Genomic DNA, 13,650 nt, shown 5'->3' with positions numbered 1-13,650 from the left:
ATAGCCATACATCTTATAATTTGCAACCAATCTACATGATTTAAAAATTTAATAGACATTTCCAAAAGCACAAGTTTTCGATGTTAGCGACTGGTAAGTTACGGCTTATTTCTAAGTATATCAAATGCCTCACTGAGATGTTTTGGTCCGTTTGCTGAAAGAACTAGCGGCACTATTTCTTCTTCCGACAATTTCCGCGTTAAATTTAAAATCTAATACCTACAAGTCTCCTGTTTTAAAACCATTCTTATGTTTTCAACAAAAGTTACTGGTCTACTAGTGGGCGTCAATTTTGACTTCTTCTCTGTTCTATTTACGATCAGGATGTCAAGTTTATTATTAGTAACTGTTTAATCGGTGTTGACGCTGACGTTAAAGTGAGTTTATATTTAACACTTTCCAGTAACATTTGTTGACAGGCGTTTCTGTGATGAGTAACACTTTGTTAAAGCTACTACGTGCAGCTACTTTCTGGAGTATTCTGTTTGATAACGTACAATGCCTCCATAGACACACGTTTACTCTTGGGTTAGAACAGAACAACCAGCTGACTGGTGAACTGTTTCTGGTGTTTTCTGCAGTTTGCAAAGATTATTATTAGCATCATCACCACCACCACATTTGAATACTTCCTCAGGGCTTAAAAACGTTGAGTTAGATTCGTTGCATTTCTCTCTCTCCACTGCTCACAGCCCCTGCGTTTTGCATGCCACCCTTGTACGACCTAAACTGCAATATGCAAATTGCCTGGTACTCCATTACATCGACGGATTCGTCTAATCTCGAAAGAGTTCAAAGAAACTTTGCAGCCTTATGCTAGAGCAGATTTTTGTGGGCGTATATTGCAACAATCATGTAGGCATTTTAGCTAGATTAAATCTTTTCCAAGTCTTTGTTCCTCTTCGTTGTTAATAATGTATTCAAAGAAAAAATTAGCTGTTCTTCCGTATTTTATTGGCACTATATGCATACCTACAAAGATAATTAGAAACTATGGGCCCAACTGTGTAGGAACCTGAAGACGGAGATAGAGTCCCATCTCCGAAACGTCGTTTTTACGTTTTATATTTACTAGACGATAAATAATATCCAAGAAAATTTTTATTCAATAATTAGAAACTACTCTACAGTTATGATTATCACAAATTCAAGATCAGTCCGTCAGCTAGCTGTGTTTATTCTGCTGACAATAATACTGTCAAGGACATGGACACATTTAACAAGGATTATACTTCGCTAAAGGATATTTTATAACACCGCTTGTTCTTAGATTTTTATTTCTGGTCCATAGTCTGCGGCTTTCATACTGTACATCTATCCTTGTTACTTCTTTTTCCTCGTCTTAAAACTTAATCTTTTATGCGATTTGTATACTATGTTACTTGTTCTTATACTGCTTTAATGCTTGGCTGTAATTGGGCTTGATTGGCTGTCGTCAAACACATGAATAAATAAATGTATTATTACGCCTTATTCCTCGCATTTTGTTGTGGTAATTCTATTCTAACGAGGACTTGCTGTTGTCAGAAATGACTTTTCCTTGTAGCCTACAACGTTAATGCGGTATGTTACCTTTCTCTGTTATGAGAATTTTTCATCGATGAATCACCTTGAAATATAAAAGACGTTCCATCTGAACGTCATGAAAATAAATGCTTATGCTCGAACGATATGGACAACGACAATGTCTAGTGTAAAGTTCCATTACCAAATGAAATTAAAATCAGATTAACAGTTTCGCAGTTGAAACTTAGTGATGAACAAGTGAGGGACTTCCCCGCTAGGTATCTATTCATCTTACACACTTTATGCAAAGAGCAAATACAGACTGAAAATTCTTAGTTGTCCTGTAAACATTCCAGGCAGGTTTTCCCAAACTCTGATGTAACAAATTAAAGTTCCTGTACCAGTATACAAACTACGTGTAATGACAACAAACTCATTACTGCTCCAAGGCACACAGGGGGAGACAGTCTTTGTTCATGTACATATATCCGAGTAGCAATGTTCCAACAAACTTTACTACAGACGCTCTTCAAATGATATCAAGGTATTAACTGCGAAGACACGCCTTGAGTTTGGCATATCCCGAGGATTGTTCACATTGCCTAACTCCGTCGAACAGAGTCCCTGTAAAGCTAACAGTCGCTTAGCTAGTCACGAAAGCACCCACCTTTATAGAACCCAAATATATTGCCGCGCTCACATCCTGCCACTGCAAACTATCCTTAGCCAGATGAATCCAGTCCACATCCTATTTAATAACATCCTTCCACCTACTTTTCGGACTTAGAAGTACTCTCTTCCCTCCAGGTTTCGCGACCAAATTCTGTATGAATGAGCTCATACTCGATGTTAAAGTATAGTTTGTTTTATATTCGAACAGTTGACTAAGGTTTTTTGGTTAAGGGCTGGCTGGGTTTTGATTAGGTTCTTAGAAAATAAGATTAGAATGATATAAATGTGGAATACTAAGCCTTTAATTTTTTTCACAAGTCTCAGGCACATGTCTTCGTTCGTGCTACTATGTTGTCATCAGTGTCCTCGCGTATCACGTGGTCACTACCAACTTTGGCGCATGCGTCGGAAAAACGGTCGTTGGCCTGATGTTCAAATTATTTGGTTCCTGTCCTAGAGAAATCTACATTAATGTACACACAATCCTCTCCTCTTGGAACAATCGTTGATTTCTCGACAAGTATACTGTGTTCTAGTACCGATACGTGTTTAATCTGTACACATACCGAATACAAAAATATTAATTTCTAATGAAATTAACATATCTATAAATTATTTTACCGGTAAACAGATATTCCAGGACTGAATTCATTGCCATGATATTTAGTGGCGGGCTCTTGTGAGAACGGCAATGAACATTCGGGTTCCACAGAACATGGGGGAAAGCCGTGGCAAAAGCACAAGAGGATTCCGTCTCAGGAGTTTCGCAACGAAAGAATATACTTATTCCGTTAAGATTCAAAGCTCTCGAAAAGCTTCCTGCCACACAACTTTATTCAGTCTCCTACATATCTACCCAACCATCTGACCTTCAAAGGCCGGTACGTAACTTCCCTGCATATGATTGATTACCAATACTTTCACTCAGCTGTGAACCATACTGAAGCTATATGCACGAGCTCCAGGTTACCCAGAATATCTCAAAAGCAGAGCTGACTGGGGTAACAACGGGACATCAACAATCCTAATATAATAAATGGTTAACAAGTTCAATGAAAATCCACCTATTAGTTCGCATACCTCCAACATAGGCAGCATACGTAACAGGCAATGTCTAGACCTTCTCCTTCGGGCGTCCCAACCAAAATTTTAACAAGGTGCTACAACTTACCCTTCTATCCAATGGTTAAAGTCGTCTGCCCGGAGACATTTTAAAATGGAACCCTGCCATTCGATCACACAAGAGACACAATTCCTGTAACTTTCAATTCATCATGGGAGGGGAATCACCAGACACAACTCGCTGTGCACAGCAGACCACAATGTTTACACGAAACATGCAAATGCACCGCTTCGCTACATTACCATGTAACGAAACAAACCACCGTGAAACCAAACCTAACCTAACCTGCCTGAAGGAGCACCTAAGGGACGAACTGAATACGTTAACAGACTGAACATACATTGTACAGTCCGACAAAAAAGTGGCCAGAATGACCGCTTCCTGCCCAGAATCATATCCAGTTGGTATCGGAGAATTCTTCCCAGTACTAAAGGAGGCCAAAGCGTGAATCTGACCACCACTAACATCTATCTGGATCTGAGGTTAATATTTCGTAAAGCTTTTATTCCACTTTCCCCAGGGACTTCACGGCGTGGCACTTGCGGGCAAGAACTGCATTTGAACGCGTAACAAAGGAGGAGGGTCAATGAATACGTCACAGTTTCCTTCCCTTACGACACCTGTCATACTGCAACTAGCCACCTTATGTCGCTGCACTCGAGATCATCGATCCAATTAATTCAGAAAATGGAACCATACGACTACAATACGTGGTAACCGAGGATTCGGCCTCGGAAATACCCTGCCATGTACGACGTTTCACAAATGATTTAACTGGATGTGGAAGGTCGGTGTGGCTTCAACTGTAGGCCAGGTTTCTTACTGCGTGATGCAGCCGCACACAATAAATTTAAAACATCTATAGCGCGGTTACTGGATTTCTGTAGCTATATGAGATGTGGTGTATACAATTGCTGTGAAAATGTACATTATGGTCTTCTGGATTTTGGCTCTGAAGAAGAAGACGACAAGGTTCTCCGAAACGTTGGTAACTTCCTACACGGCCACATAACGACACAGTCCAAAAATAACAACTCAAAAACTTGTTTATCTGTTTTTATTCTACTGTACGTCCAGGCAGTTTTCGGTAAGGTGGCCCCAACGACATCACAGACTAAGAAGATAACAGCACCAAAATGATATTTCTGAAGAAACTCTGTGCTGTACAAGACGGTCCAACTGATAAACGAAGTCGACATTAAAACAAGTTGCGACAGGAACACAAGTACAGCCGGAGCAAAGTTTTTGCCGTGATGATGCGGCAACTTCTCCGACAACCTTGCCATGCGTGTAGCATACATTTTTTAAAAAGGCGTGCCACCTACTGGACCTTTGTAACCAAGAGATAACTATATGTACCTTCTTCAGTAATCAATAACTCGGAATTTTCTCCACAGAACATATTTACAGATGTCGTATCATTCTTTGAATAAACAGCAAATATTTCCCTAAACAGCACTGACCAACTGACAAGAGGATAGGGCAGAAATCATGAAGTACACACTTCAAGGTGATATCGATATTTACCTCGCCAAATTAACGGTTTAGCTTCAACCTTTACACACTTTCTGAAATCATTTTAGATAAACTGCTACTTTTGAAGTTGTTAAGATCGTCATATTCCGAAGGCATGCAACACGGAGACAATCACGAAGTCTATCACACCCCTATTCTAGCACGCAATGAACTTTCTCAAGTACCAGTGCCTACTAACAGCGCCTGCAATTTCAACACCGCTATGTGACAACCTTCAGAGAGACATAATCCTGAGCCAATTCAATATCCGTAACATCACCTCAACCCACTTCGCACGACACCCACTTTAACATCATCGTCCCTTATCGGTCTTCAAAGCGGGCGTTAAGAAGCTTCCTACCAAATTCTATAAGCATTTCTGGTTTCCCCTATCCGAGTTACATATGCAAACCCATCCTAACCTCTCTGGTTTGATATACTATACTACATTCATCGCTTCGTCTCTCCTGGGTTGAAATGTTTTCGTACTTAAGAAGGAAACCGAAAGAAATTCCTTGAAATTTTATGTGAAAATTCATTCTTGGAAATCAGACACGTTTATTTACAAATATGGCCACTGCAAATTCAACGCCTTCACATAACTTAGGGTTCATGCTACCTCCTTACCTCCCGAGCGCAGTGCCTTGCCTTTAGTACACATTCACGTGAAACCAAGGATAATTTGAGTACCAATTACTGCCTTAAAATAACAGGTTCTAATTATACTAAACAGAATGTACTACGATCCCTTAGTGACACAAAATACAACTAGATCCAGTGATTGGAGTATTGTGGTGGGCTCAACAACAGACACCCTCTTTCTGCAGCCCCTTCCCCACCACTTGGCTGCCATGCACCACAACGTGCAGATCAATAGTGAGGACCTGCAATCATCTCCGAAACTTGCGCCTGCAAAAACCTACTGATGATAGAGGCTCGGCTTCTGCTTGTCCCTCCCACACCTTCAAAATAACTCGACTTCACTCTGCATGCTAACGTCTCAGCCAAAACAACAAGAACACTTGCACATGCCACAATGAAATTTGTTAAAATTAAGAACTAAAATATAAAACCATTTTAGAGGCAAAATTATGTAAAAGAAAGGTAAGGGTATAGTACTCAGTAAACATGAGGTCCTGAAATAAATAAGAAATTCTGGTCACTGCAAGCTACTGGCATAAATACAAGGTTAATTTCTGGATTCCTCCCACTAAAGTGTCCATGACGAAATTTTGGAACACAACAATCCCATCGACCTGTTAATCAGTGCAATAAAATTAATGTTCTGTTAACTAAACTGTAAAAAACGGCCAAAACTAAATCATAGATACAATACTGAGTTGTGATTCCATGTAATACTGTAGATGGTTACCAATATTTTGGAGGAATATATTGCACTGTGTTCAACTTGATTTCACATCAACTTCTCACCCCTCCCACCCTAGGGCTTTTAAGTTTAGGGAACAAGAAAATGCCACAGGAAGACATATATATATATATATATAGTGAGTGGGAAGCACAGTCACTTATAAAATACTGTGCTCGGCAAAAGATTGCTGGCGTGAGTAGCAAGTGAACTGTAATGGTAAATTTGCCACTCACCAGATTCCCACTTCTATATTCACTTGCAACATAGAGACATTTAAGCACACGTAAGCAGAAAGGCTGACTCACAACATCCCCATATTCAAGAAAAGAATCAGCGTCACTTTTGTTTAGATAAATACTTGGCAAGCTTTTTTCAGTCACAGTGAGAAAGGAGATTTCCATTGCAATAACTGTTTCTTAGTTTCTGGGTTATAAACACAGAAATACTTTAAGCCAGAGACAAGCAGTTTTATTCTGCTCATCTGTCAGCAATTGTGAAACAAATCTGACTGAAACATGTCTCATTTTCAATGACAATGGCTTGACACAAGAAAAAAAACCTTCCTCTTCAGTAACTTCACAAAGACAACCTTCTGTCATTCTCTTACAGCACAAACTCGTCACTTCTACTAGTTTAAGGATGTCCGGAATGCTCCTCACTTTTAACAGACATTCACTTCCCTTTAAAATGGCGGAACAACTATTTAACTCACAATGGGCTTGCTGATGCATCTTCAAATACTATTTGCATACAATGATAAGTTGTAGCTGCCATCTATTCAATCTTATCACAAAATTTACTGTACTCACATTCCATGCTCTCAGGCAAAACACTCTTGACTTCAGACAATAATCACGAATAAATAAATGAAAAACGTTATTAGCGTTCTTTAACATTCTACTAGACTACACGGTGCAACAACCCAGAAGACAGCCACCTTCATGTCGAGACACGTTCATCACAGCCATGTTCCTGCAAAGTGCTTTATGAGAGATATGAATTCAGACTTAATACTTTCTAAACGAACATCATTAATTCAGTTTCTACACATTTCTATCAAGGCTTGAAGAGGAAAAACCAAAAATTCAGCATTTTCTCTATTTTCTTACATTCATTTTTCAATAGTTCAAATTAATTTTAAAGAAAAAATGTGACACTCACTTGGCCCCACTGCACTAAATGTGACATACTCTTCCATATATTGTTGGGTCTTTTAAGTAACCTCCTCCATCAGAGTGATGTATTTCTTGTCTTCCAAATATAACACATGTCCTGCGATGTCACTATTTTTTAACTATCCTAACAGGAAATGTAAAATAGTACAAATAACGAGACCAATCATCAAATTTCTTGTTAAGATACTTTATCTCTCGCAGATACAAACACTTTCCAAATAAAACATAAACCTTTTATAATGGACTGTAAAAATGAAAATTGCACTGCAGACCATGAAAAATGGAGAAATACAGAAAATGAAAAGAGCATGTTTCTCCAAAATTTTGGTACCATCCCTAAAGACAGAGACAGTATGTTTCTTTGAAATGTTGGTATCTACCTACAAGTTCAGAGTGTCAGAATGCATAAGAACACCAATGTCTTCATCACTCTTGAGAACCTCTTATCTCACATAGTAAAATATTAATATATATTTCTGTACAAAGCTCTATTCGTAGTAGGTAAAGTTATAGACAGCCTATGGCTTCTGTTATTCCAGTAACCAACTTCTGAATATTTCCCCATAATTAATTCTTTAATCAATTTAAGTAAGCACTGAACTGTGTCTCAAAAAATTTTTGTTGGATGTTTACAGTTTTATATATCGCTGGTTGAGTTGTATGTAGTCAGTTTTATTCAAATAAGAAGATTCTTGGAATTCAAGAGAAGCAAAGGCTAGTGAAAACACTGTACTTCTATTTCATTTATTCTTTGTGTTCTTGGTGTCAACATTTTGTTGTTGGCTAAATTTGAATCCTTGGCGACTGTAGGTCAGAAGAATGTTTAATGCAAACCTAAGTACCTCCTAATATTTTGAAAAGTCAGGCCCATGCTATCAAATATCATATCCCACATACTTTTCCTTATTATTGCTTTCAATTACAAATAGTTTCAGAAGCACAGCCCTATGATATTATGTTAGCTTCTGGTATAGCAGGTCTATAGTATTAGTAACTTCACACTTACTTAAGAAGAGCATCACTGCCTTGTTCTGTGTGGAATCCTAAGATTTTAATGGTGAGAATCAAACAGAATTAATCATAATGGAAGTACTGTTTTAAATACAAATCAAGACTGAAGCACCTTACATCTCAAGAATATTAACACTCATATAATTTAAAAATACATATACTACTAAATGTAATGATAATGTAAAATATATTAAAACAACTTCTGTAACATATGATCTTAAAAATTCTTAAAATAATCAAATATCTAATTCTCTGCATTAACTGAAAAGACAGAATCATAGCCAAAATATATTAAAAAATTCTGCATTACTGTGACCTGTCTTTGAATTCCAACAATTCTAACCACCTTACCACTTTTTATATAGAAGCCAGACCAGAATTTCAACAACCAAGGTGGTACAAAAATGGAAATACACCCTTGGGTATATAAAATCATGCATTCAAACAAACCCTTGGGTATACAAGTAACTTTCTACACATACAATGTCTGTAACATGTGCACAAATGAAGCCCCCTCAACACACTGCACACAGAACCAACTGAAACCACTTGTAAAACATTCATCTTAAGTCAGTTAGGTAACAAGATGGAAATATAAACATAAATCAATTACACAGTGATGGCTGTAGCAAGCAGGAAAAAAAACTAAGGAATGGCAGCCATTGAATTGAAGATTAAAATGTTTCAACAACAGAGAACAATCCATAATCAGAAACAAAACATAATACTAACACGTGTGAAAATATCATTGTTCTAATCACAGTAAAATTTAAAAATGGTGAGCCTGAAAAAATGTAGTATTAAACATAAAAATTCTATCACACTGTTAACCTGCAAATCATAACCTTAATTGGACTGTTTCAAAGTGTATAAATAAAACAAAGTAATGTGGTAGGACAGGAACTTTTTCACAAAAATGTAAATGCAAACGAAATCAAACACAAATGGCATTGCGTATGAAAAACGGATAGACGCCAGGTGTACTTGACAAGTCACAACACGCCCAACACTTTAACCCGAATCATTATTCCGTCATGTGTCACTCTACAGATCAATGGTATCCCAAGAGTAACATTCAACTCCTAAATTCATATATATTTCTGTGAATCCGGATCAGGAGAAAAAGTTTCTTACCTTTTCAGTTGATGAGTTTATAATGACACGAAACACGATCCACCAATAAATTCCCTTTTCCAGTCCATTTCCTCACCAAAACATGAAACAGCCCACTTTACAGCAAACCAACACTCAATGACGTCAGCCAGTGCGACAGCCTTCAAGATATAACACGAAGTCAAACACACACATTCTCGGTGGGGCAAGCCGACAACCTTCGGATAAATGAGTGAACCCCGCCATTGATATGGAAAGTTTAAATTTAATGTGTAAGTAGTGTGACAATAAACAATTACTTACATTACTGAAATGGAAAAAAAGAAATATGTATGACTATATCCAGAGTCGGACTTTTACGTTCTGATGTCTCAAGCTATGTCAAGTTAAGAAACCTAAAAATTTAAAAGCCAAAGTATACATTGATTATTCTTATTGATCCTCAGTTATCATTGACACAGCTTGTTTCTTCACTGTGATTGTGTTAAAATAGTGCCCAATTAACTGCCAAGGGCATAAATGTTCAGCAGTCTGGTAATGTTAGTTCTACTCCAATTTGAACCAGTTAAATTATATGGGGAGCTAGGTTAGCTGAGTCAGTATAGTGATTGGACTGGGCAACTAGGCTTTGATCCCCGACAGGGGCAGACAGGTTCTAGGGCTCACCCAGTCTCCTGTCCAATAGGTATCATGGTCATATCTCAGGGGTACAGCATGGCCAGGGCGTAATGCTGACCACTCACCCTATCTAGTGCCAAGGTTAAGAATCAGTAGGAGCTCACCTCTCTCCTCAAGTGCCTACATGGAGACAGCTTTACTTTTTTCTATAAAATCAAATGCATTTATTTGGAAGCATGTTTCATAACCAAAGCAAGTGTCTGCACCAGGAGATGAAATTTGAAGTCACCCTTACAACTGCCCTTCCATAGCTTCTATTCCAATTTCCTTCACTAACAACTGCTATTAATTTTGTGGATCATTGTGGACATTTGTCCGAAACTTCAATCATACAACAATTTAAGCAGGTTCAGAACATAGAATTTAAAAATTTGTTTAAATGGTTAAGTTTAAACTACATTTATTTTAAGAATCATGAAAATGGAGTTTCATTGTAAAAGAAATACAATTATAGAGAAGTCAAACAAAATTCAATTTATTTAACTTTATTGTCACATTTAAGAACAGATATTTTACACAATAATTTCAATAAACAATCAATTTTAAATTCTGTTAGTGTTACAATGTTATAGTCAATAGTAACAATGTTGCCCTAGTAGAATTTCAGGTTTTCACAGTGGTGAGTCCAAAGATGGCAGTCTTCTGGGTAATAGTGCTGTGTAGTTTGGTAGAAGTTTTACTCAAGTTGTTGCTCATTGCACTTATAATGGAGGCAGCAAGGAGCTCTGAAATGATGGTAAACTTCTGCCAGACTACACAGAGCTTATAACCCAAAAGACAGCCATCTCAGTGCTACCCCATTTTATGAGGGCCCTGTCATTTTTGTTTCCATGAAATGTTATGCCATTTTCACAGTATCATGATAAAGTGCTCTCACTTAATATATGGATTTTATACAACAAATCTCGTCAACATTTTGTTTCAGTACTTATCTAAAAGTCTTGACATATTTACATAAGCAATATTTTGTGCAAATCACAATGACCAGTCAGTTTTTCAGTATTTAACTGTGCCAGTCCATCTGCCTATTATTTACACTGCTAACAAGCATCATATAAACTGAGTACATTCCATACAATCACAGACAACATATGACACATGCATTCAAGATATACTGTTGCAGATTCCAGTATTTGCTGAATTCAAATTCAGCAGTCTGGGGGAATGAAATGTGTCGTAAGATACTTTTTGTACCTTACAAAATGTTATTGTTACATAATAAAAAGATTTATAAAAACATCACACAATTTAAAAATTAATATTCACAGCTGGCAGACAATTCAGCAGTTGCTGTCATATCAAGGTGAAGACAGTTTTCAACATTTACTAAAGATATGTGTCAACAGCAAGGTTATTTCATCCCTTGAATTTCCATAATAAATCTTATCTGATAGACTATAAACTTTTTCATCAAAATGTTATATATGAACTTAACATTGGTTACTAGGTCAATGCACAACAATTACTATCGAAAGTCACAATGGAAATGGTCCTGTAAATGAAAGGATAAAAACTGTACATCTTGCAACAAAATAGTCAATATAACAAGCCTTTAAGGAAAAAGTTGTTCAAAATGAATTTTGAAACTCTTATTTTATGTCAAGCTAATTAATGTTCCTTTAATATGAACCAGAATAATAGTACTTCAGTAAGTTTATGAGCTGTAGATTGCCAGTAATAACATATCAGAGTTAGAAGATAAGGACATGGGAATTTGCATTCAATTATTCTTCTTCCCTTTACCTCCAACTCAGACACACCTTCACTGATCAACTTAGAAATTCAGTCCCTCATCCTTTGTAAATCCTCTACAAATGACATAAGATAAGAAAGAATAATAGTTCTGAGCTGCAGACAAGCAGTTTGGCAGTGATTACATCAGCACACATCAAACTGATTTGTGTTCAATGAACAGTAACAGAATAAGTACATTAATTCTATCTTATTAACAGTACTCATGTTTGATAAACTGTTGTCATGGAATATTTGATCATACAATGACAAAAAAAAATTACAAACATTTATATTTTGTTAATTACAAAAACACATACACATCCTTTTTTATTCATAAGGTTTTGTATGTTAGTATAATAACTAAACTGCCTTTAACAAAGAGACCAGCCAAGTGCCAGGCCAAAAATATAAAATAATGCTTGAAATGTTCACTTTAAATCTTTCAGGTAAAGTTAGTAGAAGATACACATTCTTAAATACTACATTCACAAGTAATTTTAACATGCTAAGGCAGTGGCAATTGATGATAAATCTTGCTTTTAAATAACTTATTACACACTTATAAAGCCATGTCATGCTACAATTGAAGTATTTTATATCAATCATTCTGAATTAGGGATTCAGGAAAACCAAGTGTACTACAAATTAACTTTATTACAAGAGAGCACTCTTTATATGCATAAATCTATTTGGACCATGTCTTGGACTCAGCAAATCTCATAAAATACTGCATGTAGACAAATCAGGAATGTTACATTCTGGCATGACATTCCCCACTCAACCTCTGTAGTTATTGCATTTCCATACCAGCCATTTACCTCATATCTTCTTCAATTAAACGAAAATAATCAACACTCAAGTACCCTAATATCTTTTGTCTACATGATACTATTTTATGTCAGTAATCTCAATTGTGATACCAAAGGTAAACCATTTAATACATTAAGAATATAAAAACATCCCATATTATCAGCAGCCATCAATGGTTATATGAGCCATTCAACTACACACCATATATCCCCTGGGGTAGTACAGGGTGGGTGGGAAGTAAGTAGGCATTAAATAATCGCTGCATTGGAAATATAGAGGTTATAACCATTTCTCAATGCCTACTTACCTCCCACCCACCCTTGTATTTTGAATATGCTGTTATAAAATCAAATGAATTAGGCAATTTTTCTTAATCCTTACAAGTCCCTCACATTATTATTTTCCTAATAGTTCTGTATTATGCTACCCTAAAATATTGCATTAGACTGGGTTCCCATTTGGCTTAAATGGAATCCTTAAGCCACACTTTTACACTATTCAGGACATTTCCTCTATCACCATCAAAATTTTATATGCAAAGGCAGAAAACATAAATGCTGGTTCTTTTAGAAAGCCCTTGTGATCCACTACTGTCCAACAATGGATTTTAGAATAGCAAAATTGAACAAAATAATCAGCGGTGAATGCTTCAGTCTGGTTAGTTGTGAGCTGCTATACTATTGAAATTGTAGGAATATAAAAAATTCTACTTTTAATGAAAGCACCAATGTTTTGTCTGAAGACAGCAGTATGCATTGTGTAGCTTACACTAAATGTTACTTTTGTATTCACCAGGCCAAAGAAGCAGAGAGGTTCACTGCTCAATTAAGATTCCCAAAAACTGGGATTTTGTACATTCACAACTATGAACAACAGAGGGAGAATGTACAGTGTGTTAGCGCTACATGACCTGACTTCTATACCAGGATTCCCCAGTAAAGAAT

The 13,650-nt window shown here is 36.7% G+C and overlaps 1 protein-coding gene across 2 annotated transcripts in view; it reads right to left on the bottom strand.

Annotated features, from left to right (window-relative positions):
* bsk (mitogen-activated protein kinase dJNK) overlaps window positions 1-9,640 on the bottom strand; it is a 159,571-nt gene extending 149,931 nt beyond the window's left edge. The window contains exon 1 of one of the 2 annotated variants that reach the window (XM_022066612.2): window positions 9,506-9,640. The gene's annotated coding sequence lies outside the window, so the exon portion shown is untranslated. The remainder of the gene's footprint in view (window positions 1-9,505) is intronic. The other variant, XM_022066614.2, reaches the window with a different exon arrangement.
* Between the last annotated feature and the right edge of the window lie 4,010 nt (window positions 9,641-13,650).

This window comes from Zootermopsis nevadensis, unplaced genomic scaffold (genome assembly GCF_977971745.1).
Source record: "Zootermopsis nevadensis isolate Lab colony 2312 unplaced genomic scaffold, Znev_1.0 Znev_ptg000030l, whole genome shotgun sequence".
Classification (NCBI taxonomy): domain Eukaryota; kingdom Metazoa; phylum Arthropoda; class Insecta; order Blattodea; family Termopsidae; genus Zootermopsis; species Zootermopsis nevadensis.
Note: the sequence above shows the minus strand (reverse complement) of the source record. Positions and strands in the feature narration are given on the sequence as shown.